The 21,896-nt window shown below is 37.3% G+C and overlaps 1 protein-coding gene across 1 annotated transcript in view; it reads left to right on the top strand.

The window, feature by feature from the left end:
* The first annotated feature begins 3,178 nt into the window (after positions 1-3,178).
* MGAT4C (MGAT4 family member C) overlaps positions 3,179-21,896 on the top strand; it is an 879,465-nt gene continuing 860,747 nt past the window's right edge. Inside the window, exon 1 of the mRNA XM_070788899.1 lies at positions 3,179-3,466. The gene's annotated coding sequence lies outside the window, so the exon portion shown is untranslated. The remainder of the gene's footprint in view (positions 3,467-21,896) is intronic.

The following is a 21,896-nucleotide window of genomic DNA, read 5'->3' as shown; positions in this document are numbered from 1 at the left end:
ACAACAGACTGGTTCCAAACTGGGAAAAGAGTACATCAAGCCTGCATATTGTCACCTTGCTTATTTAACTTACATGCAGAGTACATCATGAGAAACATTGGATTGGAAGAAGCACAAGCTGGAATCAAGATTGCCGGGAGAAATATCAATAACCTCGGATATAAAGATGACAGCACCCCTGTGGCAAAAATAGAAGAACTAAAGAGCCTCCTGATGAAAGTGAAGGAGAGTGAAAAAGTTGGCTTAAAACTCAACATTTGGAAACTAAGATCATGGCGTCTGGCCCCATCACTTCATGGCAAGTAGATGGAGAAACAGTGGCAGACTTTATTTTATTTGGACTCCAAAATCACTGCAGATGTTGACTGCAGCCATGAAATTAAAAGACGCTTACTCCTTGGCAGACGCTTACTCCTATGACGAACCTGCTGTGCTAAGTCGTTTCAGTCGTGTTCGACTCTGTGTGACCCCATAGATGGCAGCCCACCAGGCTCCCCCGTCCCTGGGATTCTCCAGGCAAGAACACTGGAGTGGTTTGCCATTTCCTTCTCCAATGCATGAAAGTGAAAAATGAAAGTTAAGTCATGTCCGACCCTCAGCGACCCATGGACTGCAGCCTACCAGGCTCCTCCGTCCATGGGATTTTCCAGGTAAGAGTACTGGAGTAGGGTGCCATTGCCTTCTCCATGACCAACCTAGATAGCCTATTAAAAAGCAGAGATGTTACTTTCTCAACAAAGGTCTCTCTAGTCAAAGCTATGGTTTTTCCAGTAGTCATGTATGGATGTGAGAGTTGGACTATGAAAAAAGCTGAGCGCTGAAGAATTGATGCTTTTGAACTGTGGTGTTGGAGAAGACTCTTGAGAGTCCCTTGGACTGCAAGGAGATCCAACCAGTCCATCCTAAAGGAAATCAGTCCTGAATATTCATGGGAAGGACTGATGCTGAAGCTGAAACTCCAATATTTTGGCCACGTGATGCAAAGAACTGACTCATTTGAAAAGACCCTGATGCTGGGAAAGATTGAAGGTTGGAGGAGAAGGATGAGATGGTTGGATTGAGTTGGCATCACCATCTCGATGGACATGAGTTTGGGTAAACTCTGGGAGTTGGTGATGGACAGGGAGGCCTGAAATGCTGCAGTCCATGTGATTGCAGAGTCAGACATGACTGAGCAACTGCACTGAACTGAATACTTTTTACCTGACTACTGTGATATGAGAGTAATCTTTTTGTAATATATTGATTATTTATCCTTCCCATTTAGGAACTATCAAAGAGAAGTCCAAACTCCTTTATATAATATAAAGGACTCATCTCCTGCCATGTCCTTCATACCTCACTCTACACTCCAGCCAAACTGAATTGTTTCACTTATCCAAATGTGATATGCATATTTCCCTTTGGGCTTTGTTCTCAGTGCCTGGAAATATTCTGTAACTTTTTAACCAAGGCCCCCTTGGCCTTTTCTAAATGTTACCTCCTACAAGAGCCAATTCGTAATATTCCAAGAATAATTTAGGCATCGCTCATATTTTACTGTTTATAACCCTGAATTTATCACTGCAGTATAGTGCTAGTAAAATGGGCAGTTTCTAAGTGGAAAGGGACATCTGAATTTCCTAAAAGCGTGGCCTACTTTATTACTATAATTATCTATTACATTAGTTGGGATGTGCAATGCACATTTGTGCAGTGTAGTTGGATTTTCAATCAACTATTGGTTATTGGAGATATCTTTGGAGATACAAAAATCTTGGAGATATAAAAATATCTTCAATATTGGAGATAGTTTTATCTCCAAACAAAACTTTTATCTTTTTTTCATTTGTTTTATGCATATTGAGCACTAAACACCTGGGATGCTGAGGCTGCTTCTTTCCAACTCCCCTATGCTTTCTCCTCAGAAATATCTACAGAATTTCCACTTCTGAAGAGAGAGAGAAGGGCTTGGAGGCATTTTCTATGTGATGTTTTATTTTGTCCTCCTGTTTCTTCTCCCTTCCACCTTCCTGAATAAAGTGATCAGCTGTAGCTACAGGATGGGTGGAGAGAAAATAAAAATGTTCATTTACTTCTTCTGTTGGTTTGCAGATGACTATATTGTCATTGCCTCCTTTTCTATATATATATGTACACCCCATTCTTGCTGTGGAAGCAACAACTTGCTTATCTATCAAATAATTAGTCATAGAGCATTAGAGAATGCCATGTAGAAAGTTACAGAAAAATGAAGTTCTATATTTTAGCCAACATTTATGAGACATCCATATATCAATGGATTATGATGCTTTTTAAATGCTTTTTTAAAATATGAATATTGTTTCATACAGAGATTCCAAATAAAGAAATGGAACTGAAAATTCCAATGATCCTTCCTCTTATGTTTTGTGTGTTGCTAATATTCCAAATAAAGTGTTCTATCTCTCATTCCAGAATATTATTAAAATTCTAAAATAATTTTCTAATTTACAAGGAATTGTCATATCACAACATATCATTCAACTGAAACAGAATTCAAAAATCACTTGCTTTTATTTAGAAGGGAATAATTTATGCAACTTGGTTTTATTGGGAACATATTATTTCCTTTAGGAGGATATTCAAAGTCAATATTTATGCCTGTGGTCACATATTAAGGATCTACATTCCCTTTGTTTATTTTTATCTAACTTCTGCATTTTAAGTAATGTTTAAAAATGATATACTTCTATATTGCAACAAGTAATAAGTGTTAATAAAAATACATTTATCTGTCTTCAGTACTGTAATTTAAAACAAAACCATCTAAATATTATAAAATTCAATACAGTGGTTTTAGGACATAAAGAGGACATTCCCTATACATGAATGATTCTTAAAACTGCAAAAAGGGATATGATTTAATATGTTAGCTAAAAACTTTACATGTTTCTCTCAGATAGAAATGTATATATGAGGATAGTATGGATTCCAGACTGTAGTTTGAAAGAAAGCAATAGTGAAAATGAATTCCATGCCAGTAGACACTTTAAAAACTAGATTTAGCAGCAGTCACATTAGCTTAGATAATGGGAGAATTTTTCTTCATTGAAAATGCTCTGTGTCGCTTAGGAAGAACTTACTGAGGCAGCCTGCCATCTAGCTTTTTCACAGAAAAACAGGCTTACAGACTGCAGATGAGAGAGTCTGGAGCAGAGACAGTTTTAACTTAGCCATTCCTAATTTATCTCAAGCGTATTCAATTCATCTTCACTGCTCTATGCACACAGGAACACCAGATTGTCGTCCCTAGGGAACAGAATGCAACCGGAGATCTAGAGAGCTGTCACATTCCAAGAAATATTTAAATTGTGCTGATTTTCTTCTGGAGAACTGAGCCCAGGGAATGAAACTCTCCATCAAGTCATAGCTTTGCGGGCAATAGATCAGAGGATATTGCCAGTTTTCTAATGGATTGTTGTTATCGGGCAGGTTTTCTCTGAAGGTACGTAGTTATTTTCTCAATTCATTACCCTTTTCCTGTTTATCAGGTAATGATCTAATGAGCTGGGGAGCCAAACCTGTGAAAAAGAGAAAGATCTTAGTCTGTATTGACTGAAGAATGACACTTTATGGCTGCATGTTTATAGGTGAATTATCTGATTCCTGTACTAAAGATTAGTAGGGTATAGTTTGAATTGCATTATCAGCAAAAACAGGCAAAACAAAAACAAACCGTGCTGCAGGCTTCATTATCATAAGTTCATATGAATTCTCTTGAGGATTTTCTTTTATAGCTGCACTATATAATAAAGGGGAATAAGACTTTGGAAACTTACTTAACCTTATACATGTTTTATTCTTTTTACATAATCATGATATTTTATCCATGTATTCCAAAATACAAAACTTTGTCTCAAATGCTGCTATTGGTTTTGATGTTGTGGATGCTTATGACATTTGAATATATGAATGACAAGAGTATTTAAAGAAACTCTAGCAGAAGTATTCCTGAGAATATTATATCAGTGTACTTTGTTGACTTTCAGCTCTATATTTTTGAGTTTGGAATCATCATACTAAGATAAATTGCTTTAATTTTAGTTAAATACACATACTATAAAGATTTATTATCCAACTTTGTTCTGTGAAGTGAAAGCCTCAATACATTTATAGAAAACATGAAACTAGCAGAGTAAAATTTTAAAAGCTGACAAACTTCTGAATGTTTATTAAACTAATAAAAATAGAGAAAACCTTATCCTAAACTAGAATCTAACTGTGAAATATTAAAACAGAAAGGGGTGACTTCCGTGCATGGTTCCTGAAAGTTAAGAATGTATTTGTAGGGGGTTGTTCTATGTCAGAGTGGGTGGGAATGTAAGACAGAAAGTAAGCACGTAGTAATGACAGTGAGTTTATGAAAACTGAAGAAATATTTTAAAATATTGTATGAGGGCTTTTGACACATCTAAGTGATTTATTATTGTGTGAATTCACTCAGTGAGACCTACTGTGGCTTTGATATTTTTCCATGTCAGGAATGACTATTAGGGTAGGTAGAGTAGCAGTGCATGTGACCTGCAGCATAGGATTTGTGGACTGTTGCACAGACTTTGTGGACCCATCAATGGGTTAATCACAGACTTGAGAGGAAATGGTGGCTGAACTTCAGGAAAGCACTTGTTAAATGTGTTCTAATTTGAGAGACTATTAGAAGCTTAAAGGAAACAGAGAAGGAGTGAGTCACCCAAATAGCAACTTTAAGTTCATTCTCTCTTATCCTCAGAGGGATTGTAAAAAGCCAAAAGTGGAAACGAAAAAGGAGATGGAGTCCTCAAAGAGTATGTTTAAGTGCTTCTTTTTTCATTAATCTTCCAAGAATTGAGAAATAGGGGCTTAAATTAAGGTTTCCCTATGGATTGCTCCATTTTACAAGTTTTCTCTCTCTTTTATGGAACATTTTTTCTCCACTCACTTAAGAAAAAAAAGTGAGCTTGCTTCCAGCCTGATTTCTGCCCAATAGCTTGTATCTCTAATTTAAATTTCCAGAAATGTGCTCTCTGAAACTGCATACACTTCGGAGTCTCATTTTCATCATTCACTGAGTTTTGTATGCCAAAGGATAATGTAATTTAACATTTTTTAACATTCTTTTAAAATTATTATCACAATTAGCATTTCTGAAAATCTCAGACTGTGTGCAAAAGAGGGCATAAGTAAGGGAAAAAATATAAGGGAACATATTTTATGTTCTTTTAGAGTAAGATAATACCAATAAATAATGAAATATATTCACTTCATGTTTGAGTATGGGGCAGAAATGACAACAGCTTAGAAATATATCCCTTAATTTACATTTTAGATGTTAGATGAATATAAGAAATCTGAAAATAAGGAGGAGGAGTTTCATTTTTCAGATTGGAATTTTTTTGTTTTGTTTTAACCTCCTGTTAACTTTTTCTACTGCAACATGTTAATGTCTTTTACCTCCCTAGAGGGTTCATTCACTTATTCGGCTATCAAAATCTGCTCATCTTCCAGGTCTAGTGCTAAAATTTGTTTTTTATTTCATCTTATGATGAGTTAATTGTAAAATATATTGCCATAATTTCATTTTATTAGCTGCTGTTAAATATTTAATATTTATTGAGTGCCCATGAAATGTTTGGTGCTTAAAAGCATATGTAGAAAGAAAATACATACTGATATTTCTCACAAATCAGCCAGTTTATTAATATTCAAGATTTCTAATTGGTGCCCACAGAGGAAAGCAATTACACCTGACTCTTTAGTAGCTACTTATATGCGTGTAAGGCATGGACAGTCCTATATTCAGTCAATAATTTTCATCCACCTTTACTGAAGATTCCAGACTAGTCATCCAGATGTTTTCAAATTCTCCCTTAACTCTGTTTTATATGTTAAAGTGTCACTGAAGACAGAACACTGAATTGTAGGTAAGACAAACTAGGTTTAAATCTGTTAAGCAAATCTGTGTAGGTTAATCATCTCCTCCATACCTCTGTCTCATAGGTGGTATAATGGTGTCTACTTTTTAGATTCTTGTGGGTAGTAAAGATCAGGCACATTAAGTAACAAACACAGAGTTTGTGCACAACATATGCTTGATAAACAGTACCTGTTTTTATTATAATTTCACATACAGAATGTTCCATTTGAAATCAGTGTGACTCTTTCTTCAATGATGTGTGTATATGCATATGTTCATTTGTTATACAGTTTTAGTAATCAAAATAATGCATTGGTTATGTGGTTATTACTTGGCACTAAAGTTCTCTATAAAGTTACTAAAGCAAAATTACTAAATTCAAGATTAGTTTGAGAAATTAGTTGGCATATTCCCCATGGCTTTCAAATTGCTAAATAAACCATGATTTACTGGAGAAAAAAGATAGAACTATATCTCATTTTCCCACTTTTCCCTTGTCCCAAAAGATATGGAAATAGAAGACAAAACACTAAATCCTCTTGCTCATTTTAATGTGCCCTTTGCCCCTTTCATTTGCATTTACTTTGCTATAATGACTTGTCTAGTGAGATGGCCTCAAATTCCAACTGCATATGGTAGTTCAAGCATGCAAATCCACCCCTCATGGAACAAATATATGAAAACTTTTATTAAAATAAAAGATAGCTTTTGCTTTGAAAAAATGCTAAACAATTTTTAATGAGAGTGAACATGTTAAAATGCAAATATTAAATCCAGCCAGATGTTGACCTTAACTGTGAGTCTGAATCTTTACAAAAATAGGTTGCAAATCCAAGCTAGAAGCTGTTTTCTTTAGGTGACAAGACTGCTGAAAAATCCTGAGTCTGAATTTCTCAGATACATTTCATATTGAATTAAGCATGTACAGAAAGCCTACTTTAATATCCTAAATTATATAGAGAGGAAAATTAAGCATAATATAAATTGGTCTTATATATCTGTATATATCTGGATTTGTATTGGAATTTGGAAATAGATGTATAAAAGTCTTCTTATAAAAAGGAACCACCAAGTAATTATTTTCAAAGTGCATGACAACATTCTAACTAGATCAAAATGTGGATGCAAAAGCAAGTACCTGCTGAGAAACTATTCTTCTTTTTTTGTTTTTTGGTCAGGGTCTGTTGTACCAATCCTGTTTTATATCTGTGAATTTACTTGTCAGTAAGGAGAAGGTGAAGGTTTGGGTATCTGACTTCGTTTTCCAGATGACCCTTGAAGTTCTATTGTTTTCATTGTCAATTTCAGATATTTTGGCCCAGTACTTAAAGGAGATTAGAATCTATATTCTAATTTCAACTCAGTTTTCTAATTTCTAATGCATGTGTGTAAGAATAATAATAATGGTCACATGGTGGTGTAGAATACATGACAATGTTGTAAAATAGTATTACAGGGGTTTGTTCATAAGTACAGAGTTGATCCTCAAACAACACGGATTTGAACTACACAGGTCCACTTATATGTAGATCTATTTTTATTAGTAAATACTACCGTACTACATGATCCATGGTTTGTTAAATCCAAGAAAGTGGAACTGAAGATATGAAGGAAACTTCCTCCATGTATATGGGAGGCTTAACTGTAAGTTATATGCATATTTTTGATTGCTTTGAGGGCTGGTATTCCTAGGCCCCAAGTTTTTCAAGGGTCAACTGTGCTAATAAATGGTAATAAGTATTACTGTTTCTCTTATGACATCACCATCTGCACACCCACTCCTGATATTGGGTTTCCAGTTATTCAGTTAGGTTATCAGGCTACCTTTGGTGGGGGAGGAGTCCCAGGGGGAAGGTCCCAAATTCATGTTCACCTACATATTTCTCCTACATCTAGCTTCCTCCGAGTAAATATTCTTGTTTACTAATCCCTACTCCTTTGACCTAACCTTAAAAAGCTTAGCCACAGTCCCTTGAGATGTTTTTTTCCTAGTAAATTCTTAAGCTTAGTAATTCTCTCCTGATGTCTATTTTGTATAAAGGAAGCAGAAAGAAAACATGGTTGTCTTGTGGCAGATACAACTTCCACAGGCTTCTCGAGTGGAGGCTTTCTTCTATGAAAGGTGTACTAATAAGAATTATCAGCTGAATTGTCTCTCCCTAAAATTCATAATGGCAACCCATTCCAGTATTCTTGCATGGAGAATTTCATGGGCAGGGGAGCCTGGCAGGCTGAAGTCCATGGGTTCAAAAAGGTCAAACACGACTGAGAGACTTTCAAAATTCATAGGCTTACTGGGAGTTATCCCAGTACCTTGTAATGTGGCTACATATGGAGATAGAATTTTTTAGAGATATAATTAAGTTAACGTCAGGTCACTAGGGGGATTCCTAATCAAATATGACAGGTGTCTCAATAAGAAGAGGAAATTTGGGCATAGATTCACACAAGACACTGGGAAAAGATGGCTATCTATAAGCCAAGGAGAGAAGCCCTGGAAGAAATCAACCCCCCTGAAACTTGATCTCAACTTCTATCTTATAATTGTGAGAGAAAAAACTACTCTGTTCCTTTAGCCACCCAGTCTATGATGTATGGTACTTTGTTATGGCAACCCTAGTAAATTAATACAGGTAAACATGTTAGGGGAGAAGGCAATGGCACCCCACTCCAGTACTCTTGCCTGGCAAATCCCATGGACAGAGGAGCCTAGCAGGCTGCAGTCCATGGGGTCGCTAGGAGTCGGACACGACTGAGCGACTTCACTTTCACTTTTCACTTTCATGCATTGGAGAAGGAAATGGCAACCCACTCCAGTGTTCTTGCCTGGAGAATCCCAGGGAGTGGGGAGCCTGGTGGGCTGCCGTCTATGGGGTCACACAGAATCGGACACGACTGAAGTGACCTAGCAGTAGCAGTAGCAAACATGTTAGACTTTGTGGACCCCATGAAGTTTCTGTCATATATCCTTCCTTTTCCTCCTTTCCTTCTCCCTATTCATGCTTTAAAAATGTAATGCAAAACAGAGAACCAATAAAAACAAATGTTCTTAGGGGCCATATTTGTCCATAAGCACAGTTTCCCAACCCTTTTTCTAGAAAACAAGAGAGCTTTCAAAGCCTTCCAAAGTTTGGGCAAAAGATAGTCCTGACTTCCATGTTCTTGCATGTGATAGTTTACAGGGCATCACTGATTTTTAGCCTAAAAATGTACCTTGGCCCTTTCCTTCTGCTAAAATTCTTCCAAATACCTCAAGTTAATGAAAAAGTATTTTGATTAGAGTATTTTACCTTCACTCTGAAATGGCCCTTTCAAGTCCTAGTGGTAGAACAGCATCTGAAAAAAATATATATAATAATAATAGCAGTTTGCACTTGTTGAGTACATCTGTAAGCTATTCTAAACACTTAACATACATTTTTTCATGATTATCCTACCAACAATCTTGCAAAGTAACTGCTGTTATAATCATTTTACAGATAAGGAAATTGGAACACATACAGAAGAAACAACTGCCATGGGTATTTAGCATAAATAACTTAGATGACTTGTAAATGTTTGGATATAGGATCTGTGGCCCAGAGTCTGTCATGTAACCACTCTACCATGATGGCTCTCAGATTATGGCAGAGTTTCATGTTTACTCTAGAAACAGCTATGAAAATGTTGGGAAAGTACTTATCAAGTAGCAATTCAGGTGAAAGACAGGGGGAATGATACAGTGCTTATTTTAATCCTACATTTTATGTGAATGAAGTAGGTATGGTGGTTCTCTAGTTATGTTATTTCTGTGTGTCTTTTCTTATAGACAATATGATTTAGGACTTTTTTTCTCCTTAAAATATATAGTGAGAGAGTATGGATTTAAAAAAACTAGTTTTATTGTTAGACAAATCTAAAGAACAAAATGGTACAATTTTGAAACACAGGAAATTTATATTTAATTTTGCATGTGAATATGTTAATATGCTTATTTTAGTAATCCCTGTTAGATGCAGAAATCCATGAAAAACTAAACTGACAAACGGTTATACATGCTCCATTATTTCTGGTTATTTTAACAGTATCAACAGGTAGTAGATTTGAATGTGTTTGTATAAGAACCTGTTTGAGTGAAAACTTTGCCAGGTGGCAATTCTGCTTTAATTTTAAGAAACATATGTTGTGTACCTAGGTTGTTCTTTTTAATTTCATCAATACATGTGATATATTTTCAGTGTTTGTATAGAACTGAAATGTATTTTCTAGCCAAATTTGAATTGGTAGAACATCTTTGAAAAGAAAAGTAGGCCAGCACTCCCTTGTGATGTAAGGACAGCTGACCTACTTCATAAATTATTCTTCCATCACCCTGTTTGCACAATTGAATCCTTGTTGTTTATGTTCCTATTCCTACTAAAGAAATGTAATCATAATTAAGTGGAAGGCTGTCAGTCACATGCCAAAGTGAATCAATGTTAAAAAAAAAAAAAAGCTATTTCCAGCTTTTAGCTGTAATTTCTAGTAATTAAAGTATAGGTTTCTTTACATGAAGAACATTAATAAAACACTTATTGTTTAAGAGTTTATTATAATAGGCCCTGTTATTTTAGGCTCTGGTAGATTCCTAGTTATTGTAGAGCAAACCTAAAATAAAATGCCTTCACATATTTTCAATGGGACTGGTGGATAACTGTGGCCCCTCTCTTTTTTTAAAATTATTTTTAAGTATGCATTTATATTTAGTCTCTCTAAAAATTGTTTTATTTATCTTTAAGAAGTATGCGAGTAGACACGTGAATATATGTATGAAGGTATTTGTGTGCATGTCTGTGATTGTCATGTTTATCTGCATTTTTTTAAATGGAGCTCTCCATAGAAGACTTGAAATACAGATCTTTAGTTCAAAGCAATATATTGAAAAGCATCTTCTCACTAGTAAGTGGACCCTGAAATATATAGGAATTAGAGCAATAAATCCCACCCTGGATTACTTTACAACTCTCTACCACCCTGCTTTTACTTAAAGTTACTCCTTACAAAAAATCCATGTGTTATAAAATATCATGCCAGGGATTTGTTTTCTCCCTTGGATTATGCCCTTGAGGTCAAAGTGGGGAATATTCTAGGAAAATGAAATCTTTAGGAGAATTGGTGGAATTTATTTGAAGAAATGAAGATTAACACTGAAAAGAAAATAATTATTTCTAGGTTGTCAGTGGGGATAGGGATGGGCTAGATCTTGAGAATAATGTTGGGAACTGGGATACACATAACAGAAATTCTCTGAAGAGTTTATCTTATTATGTAATCTCATTTGCAAATGAGAACAGTTGTATTTATCTTTAGCTGCAAGTCTTGTTTTCCTTTTGTGACCCCTAATAGCTATCTCTAAACCTTTGGTAAATGCCCACATAGACCACAGGGTATAGACTAAATCTACACTAAGAGAAAAACCTTAATTTGCCCATAGCTACATACAGACAACAAGGAGATCAAACCAGTCAGTCTTAAAGGAAATCAACCCTGGATACTCACTGGCAGAACTGATGCCAAAGCTGATTCTCCAGTGTTTTAGTCAACCAAGGTGAACAGCTGACTCACTGGAAAAGTTCCTGTTCCTGGCAAAGACTGAGAGCAGAAGAAGCAGAGGGATGAGATGGCTGGATAGCATCACCGATACAATGGTCGTGAACTTGGTCAACTTCAGGAGATGGTGAGAGACAGAGAAGCCTGGCGTGCTGCAGTCCGTGAGGTCACAAAGAGTCCAACACTACTGGGCAACTGAACAACAGCAGCAAGGATAGATAGACACATACCTACAAAGCAATATGCGCAGTCCAACAGATTGGCAAATAGGAACAGGCTGACAGACAAAGACAGATTGACAGTAAGAGCTGACAATGAGACAGGGATAGTAGACCAATATAAGGAACAGGCAAAGAGCCAGCCAGCCAGAAACATACCACAGTGGGAATTGGCTGAATAGATGGGAAGGTAAGCACAGACTGGCAGATACAGACACAGAGATATCAAACAGACAAAAGTCTGAGGCTCAGACCCATGTCTAACATGGACAGGTAGGTCTGGCCACTGAAAGGCATAGATGTAAATGTAGTTGTTGGTGTATAGAGACACTGTATACTAGAATGCTGCCTTTACATTCATGAGGCAAAATTCAAGAATAAGCCATTTTTATTGCTTATTAAAGGACATTTTTGAAGCATATTCATCTATGCATTTTTCCCACTACAGAGATGAATCATAGATACATAGGTGAACTGTTTGTCATTCCCTTTATCTGATATTTCTTTCTTTGGGTAAGAGAAACAAATAAAAATAGTCAAGTTATTTTGAGATTCCTGTTGAAAGGTTACCTTAAGCTCTTTTCAAGCTCTGTAATATAATAGACAAGTCAGAATTCAGATTAGGAAATGATCAATTTTCTTTCTCTAGAGGAAGTGACAACAATTATAACAAACAAAAGAATAAAACACTGTGCCTGAAAAACATTATTAATGTCAAGCAATTATTTTAGCCTCAGTCTTTTGCTTTGGGTCACTGAAATTACTTCTAAATTATAAATGCACTTGATAATTTTTGCAGCAATAAATTGAGAAAAGCAAGGGAAATATAATGCTTCCATGATTGAATGGAATGATAATAGCTTGAATGAACATGTGTCGACCTTTTAAAGTTTTGTAGAAATTTTTGATTATCACTTTATAATTAACTGTAGATTTATTTGAAATACTAATAGCTACTCAATTGTTCAAAATATTTTAAAATTGTAAGAATGTTTAAGAATGGCAGAGTCTACTAATTATTTAGCAGTATCTTTTAGAGTCTTGGAAGTATATATATATATATATATATATATGGACTATATATTTAAATGCATGTGTTAGAATATTATTGTTAAATAAATACCTTGTATGCAATATCTTGCTCATATTTGTAACTATTCTTTAGTTTCAGTGGTAGGTGGGCATAATAAATTATTGAAAGGTTAAATAATCATTTATATTTTTTTAAAACTACCGTTGTGCACCACATCTGGTACTTTACAAGTTAATACAAACAAAGTTGAGATTTGTGTTTTCCTATGAGGTTGCTTTTGGTGAGGAGGTATATTCCTTTTTACTTTAATCTCTGAAAAGCACACATGGTTATATGATAAACCCATTTTAAACATCTTTATTGAGGTATAATTTATATACCTCCAAGCCAGGCTTCAACAGTACATAAACCGTGAACTTCCAGATGTTCAAGCTGATTTTAGAAAAGGCAGAGGAACAAGAGATCAAATTGCCAGTATCCACTGGATCATCAAAAAAGCAAGAGAGTTCCAGAAAAACATCTATTTCTGCTTTATTGACTATTCCAAAGCCTTTGGCTGTGCAGATCACAACAAACTATGGAAAATTCTGAAAGAGATGGGAAAGAGACTACCTGACCTGCCTCTTGAGAAATCTGTTTGCATGTCAGGAAGCAACAGTTAGAACTGGACATGGAACATCAGACTGGTTCCAAATCAGGAAAGGAGTATGTCAAGGCTGTATATTGTCACCCTGCTTATTTAACTTATATGCAGACTACATCATGAGAAATGCTGGGCCGGATGAAGCACGAGCTGGAATCAAGATTTCAGGGAGAAATATCAATAACTTCATATGCAGATGACACCACCCTTATGGAAGAAAGTGAAGAGGAGCTAAAGAGCCTCTTGATGAAAGTAAAAGAGGAGAATGGAAAAAGTTGGCTTAAAACTCAACATTCAGAAAACTAAGATCATGCATCCAGTCCCATCTCTTCATGGCAAATAGATGGGGAAACAATGGAAACTCAGAAGCTTTTCTTGGGCTCCAAAATCACTGAAGATGGTGACTGCAACCATGAAATTAAAAGATGCTTGCTCCTTGGAAGAAAAGCCATGACCAACCTAGACAGCATATTAAAAAGCAGAGACATTATTTTGCTGGCAGTACTCCATCTAGTCAAATCTAAGGTTTTTCCAGTAGTCATGTATGGATGTGAGAGTTGGACTATAAAGAATGCTGAGCACTGAGAAACTGATAGTTTTGAACTGTGGTGGTATTGAAGAAGACTCTTGAGATTCCCCTGGACTGCAAGGAGATCCAACCAATCCATCCTAATCAGTCTTTAATATCCAGTGGAAGGACTGATGCTGAAGCTGAAACATCCAATCCTTTGGCCACCTGATGCGAAGAACTGGAGAGCCCCTTGATAAAAGTGAAAGAGGAGAGTGGAAAGAGTTGGCTAAAAACTCAACATTCAGAAAACTAAGATCATGCATCCAGTCCCATCACTTCATGGCAAATAGAGATGGAAACAGTGCAGACATTATTTTTTTGGACTCCAAAATCACTGCAGATGGTGATTGCAGTCATGAAATTAAAAGACACTTACTCCTTGGCAGGAAAGTTATGACCAACCTAGACAGCATATTAAAAAGCAGAGACATTACTTTGCCAACAAAGGTCCATCTAGTCAAAGCTATGGTTTTTCCAGTAGTAATGTATGGGTGTGAGAATTGGACTGTAAAGAAAGTTGAGCACTGAAGAATTGATGCTTTTGAACTGTGGTGTTGGTGAAGACTCTTGAGAGTCCCTTGGACTGCAAGGCAATCCAACCTGTCCATCCTCAAGGAGATCAGTCCTGAGTGTTCATTGGAAGAACTGATGTTGAAGCTGAAATTCCAATACTTTGGCCACCTGATGTGAAGAGCTAACTCCTTTGAAAAGACCCTGATGCTGGGAAAGATAGAAGATGGGAGAAGAAGGGGATGACAGAGTATGAGATGGTTGGATGGCATCACCAACTCAAAACATGAGTTTGGGTAAACACCAGGAGTTGGTGATGGACAGGAAGGCCTGGAATGCTTCAGTCCATGGGGTCTCAGAGAGTCGGAGAAGATTGAGTGACTGAACTGAACTGAATTTATATACCATAAAATTGATCCATTTTAAGTGTTCAGTTGCTTTTTGCACATTTACTGTTATGTGCAGCTATCACCACAATCCAGTTTTAGAACATTTCCATCTCCATAAAGAGAAATCTTGTCGTGTACTTAGAGTCACTCTCCTTTCTTACCCCAATGCAAGACTACTTCAAATCTATTTTCTGTCTCTAATTTGCTTATTGTGGACATTTCAAATAAATGGAATTAGACACAGTCTTATGTATATAGCTTCTTTCACTTAGCCTACTGTTTTTGAGGTTCATCCATGTTGCAGCTCCTTTTCATTGCCAAATAATAGCTTGCTACTTGGGCATACAATAATTACATTTCTTTTTTAATCAGATAATGTATATATGGATTGTCTCCTAGTTTAGTTTTTGGAGTTGTTCACTGTCAAAGAGTGAAGATTGTGCTTAATTTTCTAGAGTCTCTATTCATACCATGAATGTGTGCATGGAAACTAATGTTCAGCTTAATTTATTCTGTGTTGAAGTTTACAGGGCTCCTTTTCTTAAAACCATGAATGAAGCAAAGCTAACAAATTTCATAAAAATTTTGTATTTAGAAGTGTATTTCAGTGCAGTTGTAATGCCTCCTCAGACAGCCATTTTGCTTTTTTGTATTTCCTTTTCTTGGGGATGGTCTTGATCCCTGTCTCCTATAGAATGTCATGAACCTCCATCCATAGTTCAACAGGCACTCTATCAGATCTAGTCCTGTAAATTTATTTCTCACTTCCACTGTATAATTGTAAGGTTTTGATTTCAGTCATACCTGAATGGTCTACTGGTTTTCCCTACTTTCTTCAATTTAAGTCTGAATTTGGCAATAAGGAGTTCATGATCTAAGCCACAGTCAGCTCTTGGTCTTGTTTTTGCTGACTGTATAGAGCTTCTCCATCTTTGGCTGCAAAGAGTATAAGCAAACAGATTTTGGTGTTGACCTTCTGGTGATGTCCATGTGTAGAGTCTTCTCTTGTGTTGGAAGAAGGTGTTTGCTATGATCAGTGCGTTATTTGGCAAAACTCTATTAGCCTTTGCCCTGCTTCATTCCGTACTCCAAGGCCAAATTTGCCTGTTACTCCAGGTGTTTCTTGATTTACTACTTTGCATTCCAGTCCCCTATAATGAAAAGGACATCTTTTGGGGTTGTTAGATGTAAAAGGTCTTGTCGGTCTTCATAAAACTGTTCAACTTCAGCTTCTTCAGCATTACTAGTTGGGGCATAGACTTGGATTACTGTGATATTGTATGGTTTGCCTTGAAAACAAACAGAGATTATTCTGTCATTTTGGAGACTGCATAAAAATACTGCATTTCAGACTCTTTTGTTGACCATGATGGCTGCTCTATTTGTTCTAAGGGATTCTTGCCCAGAGTAAGAGATATAATGGTAATCTGAGTTAAATGTACCCATTCCAGTTCATTTTAGTTTGCTAATTCCTAAAAATGTCTACATTTAGGCAATGCAAAATGATATATTCTCTCGCCCAAAACCTAGGGTACTTGTTTCAATATACATAATCTTATTTACTTGCTTTATGTATATCAGTTCAGTCACTCAGTCATGTCCGACTCTTTGTGACCCCATGAATAGCAGCATGCCAGGCTTTCCTGTCCATCACCAACTCCCAGAATTCACTCAGACTCACATCCTTCGAGTCAGTGATGCCATCCAGCCATCTCATCCTCTGTCATCCCCTTCTCCTCCTTCCCCTAATCCCTCCCAGCATCAGAGTCTTTTAAATGAGTCAACTCTTCGCATGAGGTGGCCAAAGCACTGGAGTTCCAGCTTTAGCATCATTCCTTCCAAGGAAATCCCAGGGCTGATCTCCTTTAGAATGGACTGGTTGGATCTCCTTGCAGTCCAAGGGACTCTCAAGAGTCTTCTCCAACACCACAGTTCAAAAGCATCAATTCTTCGGCACTCAGCCTTCTTCACAATCCAACTCTCACATCCATACATGACCACAGGAAAAACCATAGCCTTGACGAGACGGACCTTTGTTGGCAAAGTAATGTCTCTGCTTTTGAATATGCTATCTAGGTTGATCATAACTTTCCTTCCAAGGAGTAAGCATCTTTTAATTTCATGGCTGCAGTCACCATCTGCAGTGATTTTGGAGCCCAAAAAAATAAAGTCTGACACTGTGTCCACTGTTTCCCCATCTATTTCCCATGAAGTGATGGGACCGGATGCCATGATCTTTGTTTTCTGAATGTTGAGCTTTAAGCCAACTTTTTCACTCTCCACTTTCACTTTCATCCAGAGGCTTTGTAGTTCCTCTTCACTTTCTGCCATAAGGGTGGTGTCATCTGCATATCTGAGGTTACTGATATATAGTATATCTCAAAACAGCAATATAAATTATAAATACACAGACTAATTTTTAAAAATTATTAGGTAATTAGTTCAGTCACTCAGTCATGTCTGACTCTTTGCGACCCATGGACTGCAGCACGCCAGGCTTCCCTGATCATCACCAACACTTGGAGCTTGCTCAAACTTATGTCCATCAAGTCAGCGATGCTATCCAACCATCTCATCCTGTGTTGTGCCCTTCTCCTCCTACCTTCAATCTTTCCCAGCATCGGAGTCTTTTCCAAGGAGTCAGTTCTTTGCATCAGGTGGCCAAAATATTCCAGTTTCAGCTACCAGCATCACTTCTTCCAATGAATATTCAGGGCTGATTTACTGTAGGATTGACTGCTTGGATTTCCTTGAAGTCTAAGACACTCTCAAGAGTCTTCTCCAACACCAGAGTTCAAAAGCATCAATTCTTCAGTTCTCAGCTTTCTTTATAGTCCAACTCTTATATCCATACATGACTAATGGAAAAACTATAGCTTTGACTAGATAGACCCTTGTTGGGAAAGTAATGTCTCTGCTTTTTAATATGCTGTCTAGATTGGTAATAGCTTTTCTTCCAAGGAGCAAGTGTCTTTTAATTTCATGGCTGCAGTCACCATCTACAGTGATTTTGGAACCCCCCAAATAAAGTCTATCATTGTTTCCATTGTTTCCCCATTTATTTGCCATGAAGTGATGGACTAGGTGCCATGATCTTACTTTTCTGAATGTTACATTTTAAGCCAACTTGTTTACTCTCCTTTTTCACTTTCATCAAGAGACTCTTTAGTTATTCTTCACTTTCTGCCATAAGAGTGGTATCATTTACATATCTGAAGTTATTGATATTTCTTCCAGCAATCTTGATTCGAGCTTTTCCTTCATTCAGCCCAGTATTTTGCATGATGTACTCTGCATATAAATTAAATAAGCAGAGTGACCGTATTGAGCCTTGACATACTTCTTTCCCGATTTGGAACCAGTCTGTTGTTCCATATCCAGTACTGTTGCTTCCTGACCTGCATACAGATTTCTCATGAGGCTGGTGGTCTGGTATCCCCATCTCTTTAAGAACTTTCCACAGTTTGTTGTGATATACACAGTCAAAGGCTTTGGCATAGTCAATAAAGCAGAAATGGATATTTTTATGGAACTATCTTGCCTTTTCCATGATCCAGCGGATATTGGCAATTTGATCTCTGGTTCCTCTGCCTCTTCTTAATCCAGCTTATTGCTTGTTATATTCCTACTGAAGGTAGAAAAAGAGTTCTTGTAACAGTTTAAATTTTTTCTGAATGAATAAGCTATTAGAGAAACATAAAGTGTATATATATAAAGTGTATAGTGTGTAGATAATTTTAATGAACCTTTTGTTGGTAACATATTTTCCATTTTAAATGCATTTTTTTCTATTGCAATAAGTTTTTAATGCTTAATCTTGACTACCATGAATCACTATGTGAGAGCTGTATAAGTTTTGGTATTTAGAGTTTCCTAACTTAATGAAATTAGTTAGGTAGTCAATCTGATCACACGGACCACAGCCTTGTCTAACTCATGTCTAAGCCATGCCATGTGGGGCCACCCAAGATGGATGGGTCATGGTCTGACAGAATGTGGTGCACTGGAGAAAGGAATGGCAAACCACTTCAGTATTCTTGCCTTGAGAACCCCATGAACAGTATGAAAAGGCAAAATGATAGGATACTGAAAGGGAAACTCCCCAGTTTGGTAGGTGCCCAATATGCTACTGGAGATCAGTGGAGAAATAACTCGAGAAAGAATGAAGGGATGGAGCCAAAGCAAAAACAATACCCAGTTGTGGATGTGACTGGTGATAGAAGCAAGGTCCGATGCTGTAAAGAGCAATATTGCATAGGAACCTGGAATGGTAGGTCCATGAATCAAGGCAAATTGGAAGTGGTCAAACAGGAGATGGCAAGAGTGAATGTGGACATTCTAGGAATCAGCAAACTAAAATGGACTGAACAGGTGAATTTAACTCAGATGACCATTATATCTACTACTGTGGGCAGGAATCCCTTAGAAGAAATGGAGTAGCCATCATGGTCAACAAAAGGTCCAAATTGCAGTACTTGGATGCAATCTAAAAAACGACAGAATGATCTCTGTTCGTTTCCAAGGCAAACCATTCAATATCACAGTGATACAAGCCTATGCCCCAACCAGTAATGCTGAAGAAGGTGAAGTTTAACGGTTCTATGAAGACTTACAAGACCTTTTAGAACACCCAAAAAACATATCCTTTTCATTATTGGGGAAAGGAATGCAAAAGGAGGAAGTCAAGAAACACCTGGAGTAACAGGCAAATTTGGCCTTGGAGTATGGAATGGAGCAGGGCAAAGGCTAATAGAGTTTTGCTAAGAGAACTAACTGGTCATAGCAAACACCCTCTTCCAACAAAACAAGAGAAGACTCTACACTTGGACATCACCAGATGTTCAACACCAAAATCTGTTTGCTTATACTCTTTGCAGCCAAAGATGGAGAAGCTCTATACAGTCAGCAAAAACAAGACCAAGAGCTGACTGTGGCTCAGATCATAAACTCCTTATTGCCAAATTCAGACTTAAATTGAAGAAAGTGGGGAAAACCACTAGACCATTCAGGTATGACCTAAATCAAATCCCTTATAAATATACAGTGGAAGTGAGATATAGATTTAAGGGACTAGATCTGATAGATAGAGTGCCTGATGAACTATGAACTGAGGTTCATGACATTGTCTCCTGACAGGGATCAAGACCATTCCCATTGAAAAGAAATGCAAAAAAGCAAAATGAATGTTGGGAGAGGACTTACTAATAGCTGTGAAAAGAAAGAAGCAAAAAGCAAAGGAAAAAAGGAAAGATATAAGCATCTGAATGCAGGGTTCCAAAGAATAGCAAGGAGAGATAAGAAAACCTTCCTCAGCAATCAATGCAAAGAAATAGAGGAAAACAACAAAACAGGAAAGACTAGAGATCTCTTCAAGAAAATTAGAGATACCAAGGGAACATTTCATGCAAAGATGGGCTTGATAAAGGACAGAAATGGTATGGACCTAACAGAAGCAGAAGATATTAAGAAGAGGTGAAAATAATAAACAGAAGAACTGTACATAAAAGATCTTCATGACCCAGATAATCATGATGGTGTGATCACTCACCCAGAGCCAGACATTCTGGAATGTGAAGTCAAGTGGGCCTTAGAAAGCATCACTACAAACAAAGCTAGTGGAGGTGAAGGAATTCCAGTTGAGCTATTTGAAATCCTGAAAGATGATGCTATGAAAGTGCTGCACTCAATATGCCAGCAAATTTAGAAAACTCAGCAGTGACCACAGTGCTGGAAAATGTCAGTTTCATTCCAATCCCAAAGAAAGGCAATGGCAAAGAATGCTCAAACTACCACACAGTTGCACTCATCTCACACACTAGTAAAGTAATGCTCAAAATTCTCCAAGCCAGACTTCAGCAGTACGTGAACTGTGAACTTCCAGATGTTCAAGCTGGTTTTAGAAAAGGCAAAGGAACCAGAGACCAAATTGCCAACATCTGCTGGATCATGGAAAAAGCAAGAGAGTTCCAGAAAAACATCTATTTTTGCTTTGTTGACTATGCCAAAGCCTTTGACAGTGTGGATCAAAATGAACTGTGGGAAATTCTGAAAGAGATGGGAATACCAGACCACCTGGCCTGCCTCTTGAGAAACCTATTTGCAGGTCAGGAAGCAACAGTTAGAACTGGACACGGAATCACCGACTGGTTTCAAATAGAAAAAGGAGTATGTCGAGGCTGTATTTTGTCACCCTGCTTACAGAGTACATCATGAGAAACGCTGGACTGGAAGAAGCACAAGCTGGAATCAAGATTGCTGGGAGAAATATCAATAACCTCAGATATGCAGATGACACCACCCTTATGGCAGAAAGTGAAGACGAACTAAAAAGCCTCTTGATGAAAGTGAAAGAGGAGAGTGAAAAAGTTGCCTTTAAGCTCAACATTCAGAAAACTAAGTTCATGGCATCTGGTCCCATCACTTCATGGGAAGTAGATGGGGAAACAGTGGAAGCAGTGTCAGACTTCATTTTTCGGTCCTCCAAAATCACTGCAGATGGTGATTGCAGCCATGAAATTAAAAGACACTTACTCCTTGGAAGGAAAGTTATGGCCAACCTAAATAGCATATTAAAAAGCAGAGACATTACTTTGCTAACAAAGGTCCATCTAGTCAAGACTATGGTTTTTCCAGTGGTCATGTATGGATGTGAGAGTTGGACTGTGAAGACAGCTGAGTGCTGAAGAATTGATGCTTTTGAACTGTGGTGTTGGAGAATACTCTTGAGAGTCCCTTGGACTGCAAGGAGATCCCACCAGTCCATTCTGAAGGAGATGGGTGTTCATTTGAAGAACTGATGCTGAAGCTGAAAGTCCAATACTTTGGCCACCTCACAGGAAAAGTTTATTCATTGGAAAAGACTGTTACTGGGAGTGATTGAGGGCAGGAGGAGAAGGGGAACACAGAGGATGAGATGGCTGGATTGCATCACCGACTCAATGGACATGAGTTTGAGTGAACTCCGTGAGTTGGTGATGGACAGGTAGGCCTGGCGTGCTGCAATTCATGTGATCGCAAAGAGTTGGACATGACTGAGCGACTGAACTGAAC

Source organism: Bos indicus, chromosome 5 (assembly GCF_029378745.1).
Source record: "Bos indicus isolate NIAB-ARS_2022 breed Sahiwal x Tharparkar chromosome 5, NIAB-ARS_B.indTharparkar_mat_pri_1.0, whole genome shotgun sequence".
In the NCBI taxonomy this organism is placed as follows: domain Eukaryota; kingdom Metazoa; phylum Chordata; class Mammalia; order Artiodactyla; family Bovidae; genus Bos; species Bos indicus.
Note: the sequence above shows the minus strand (reverse complement) of the source record. Positions and strands in the feature narration are given on the sequence as shown.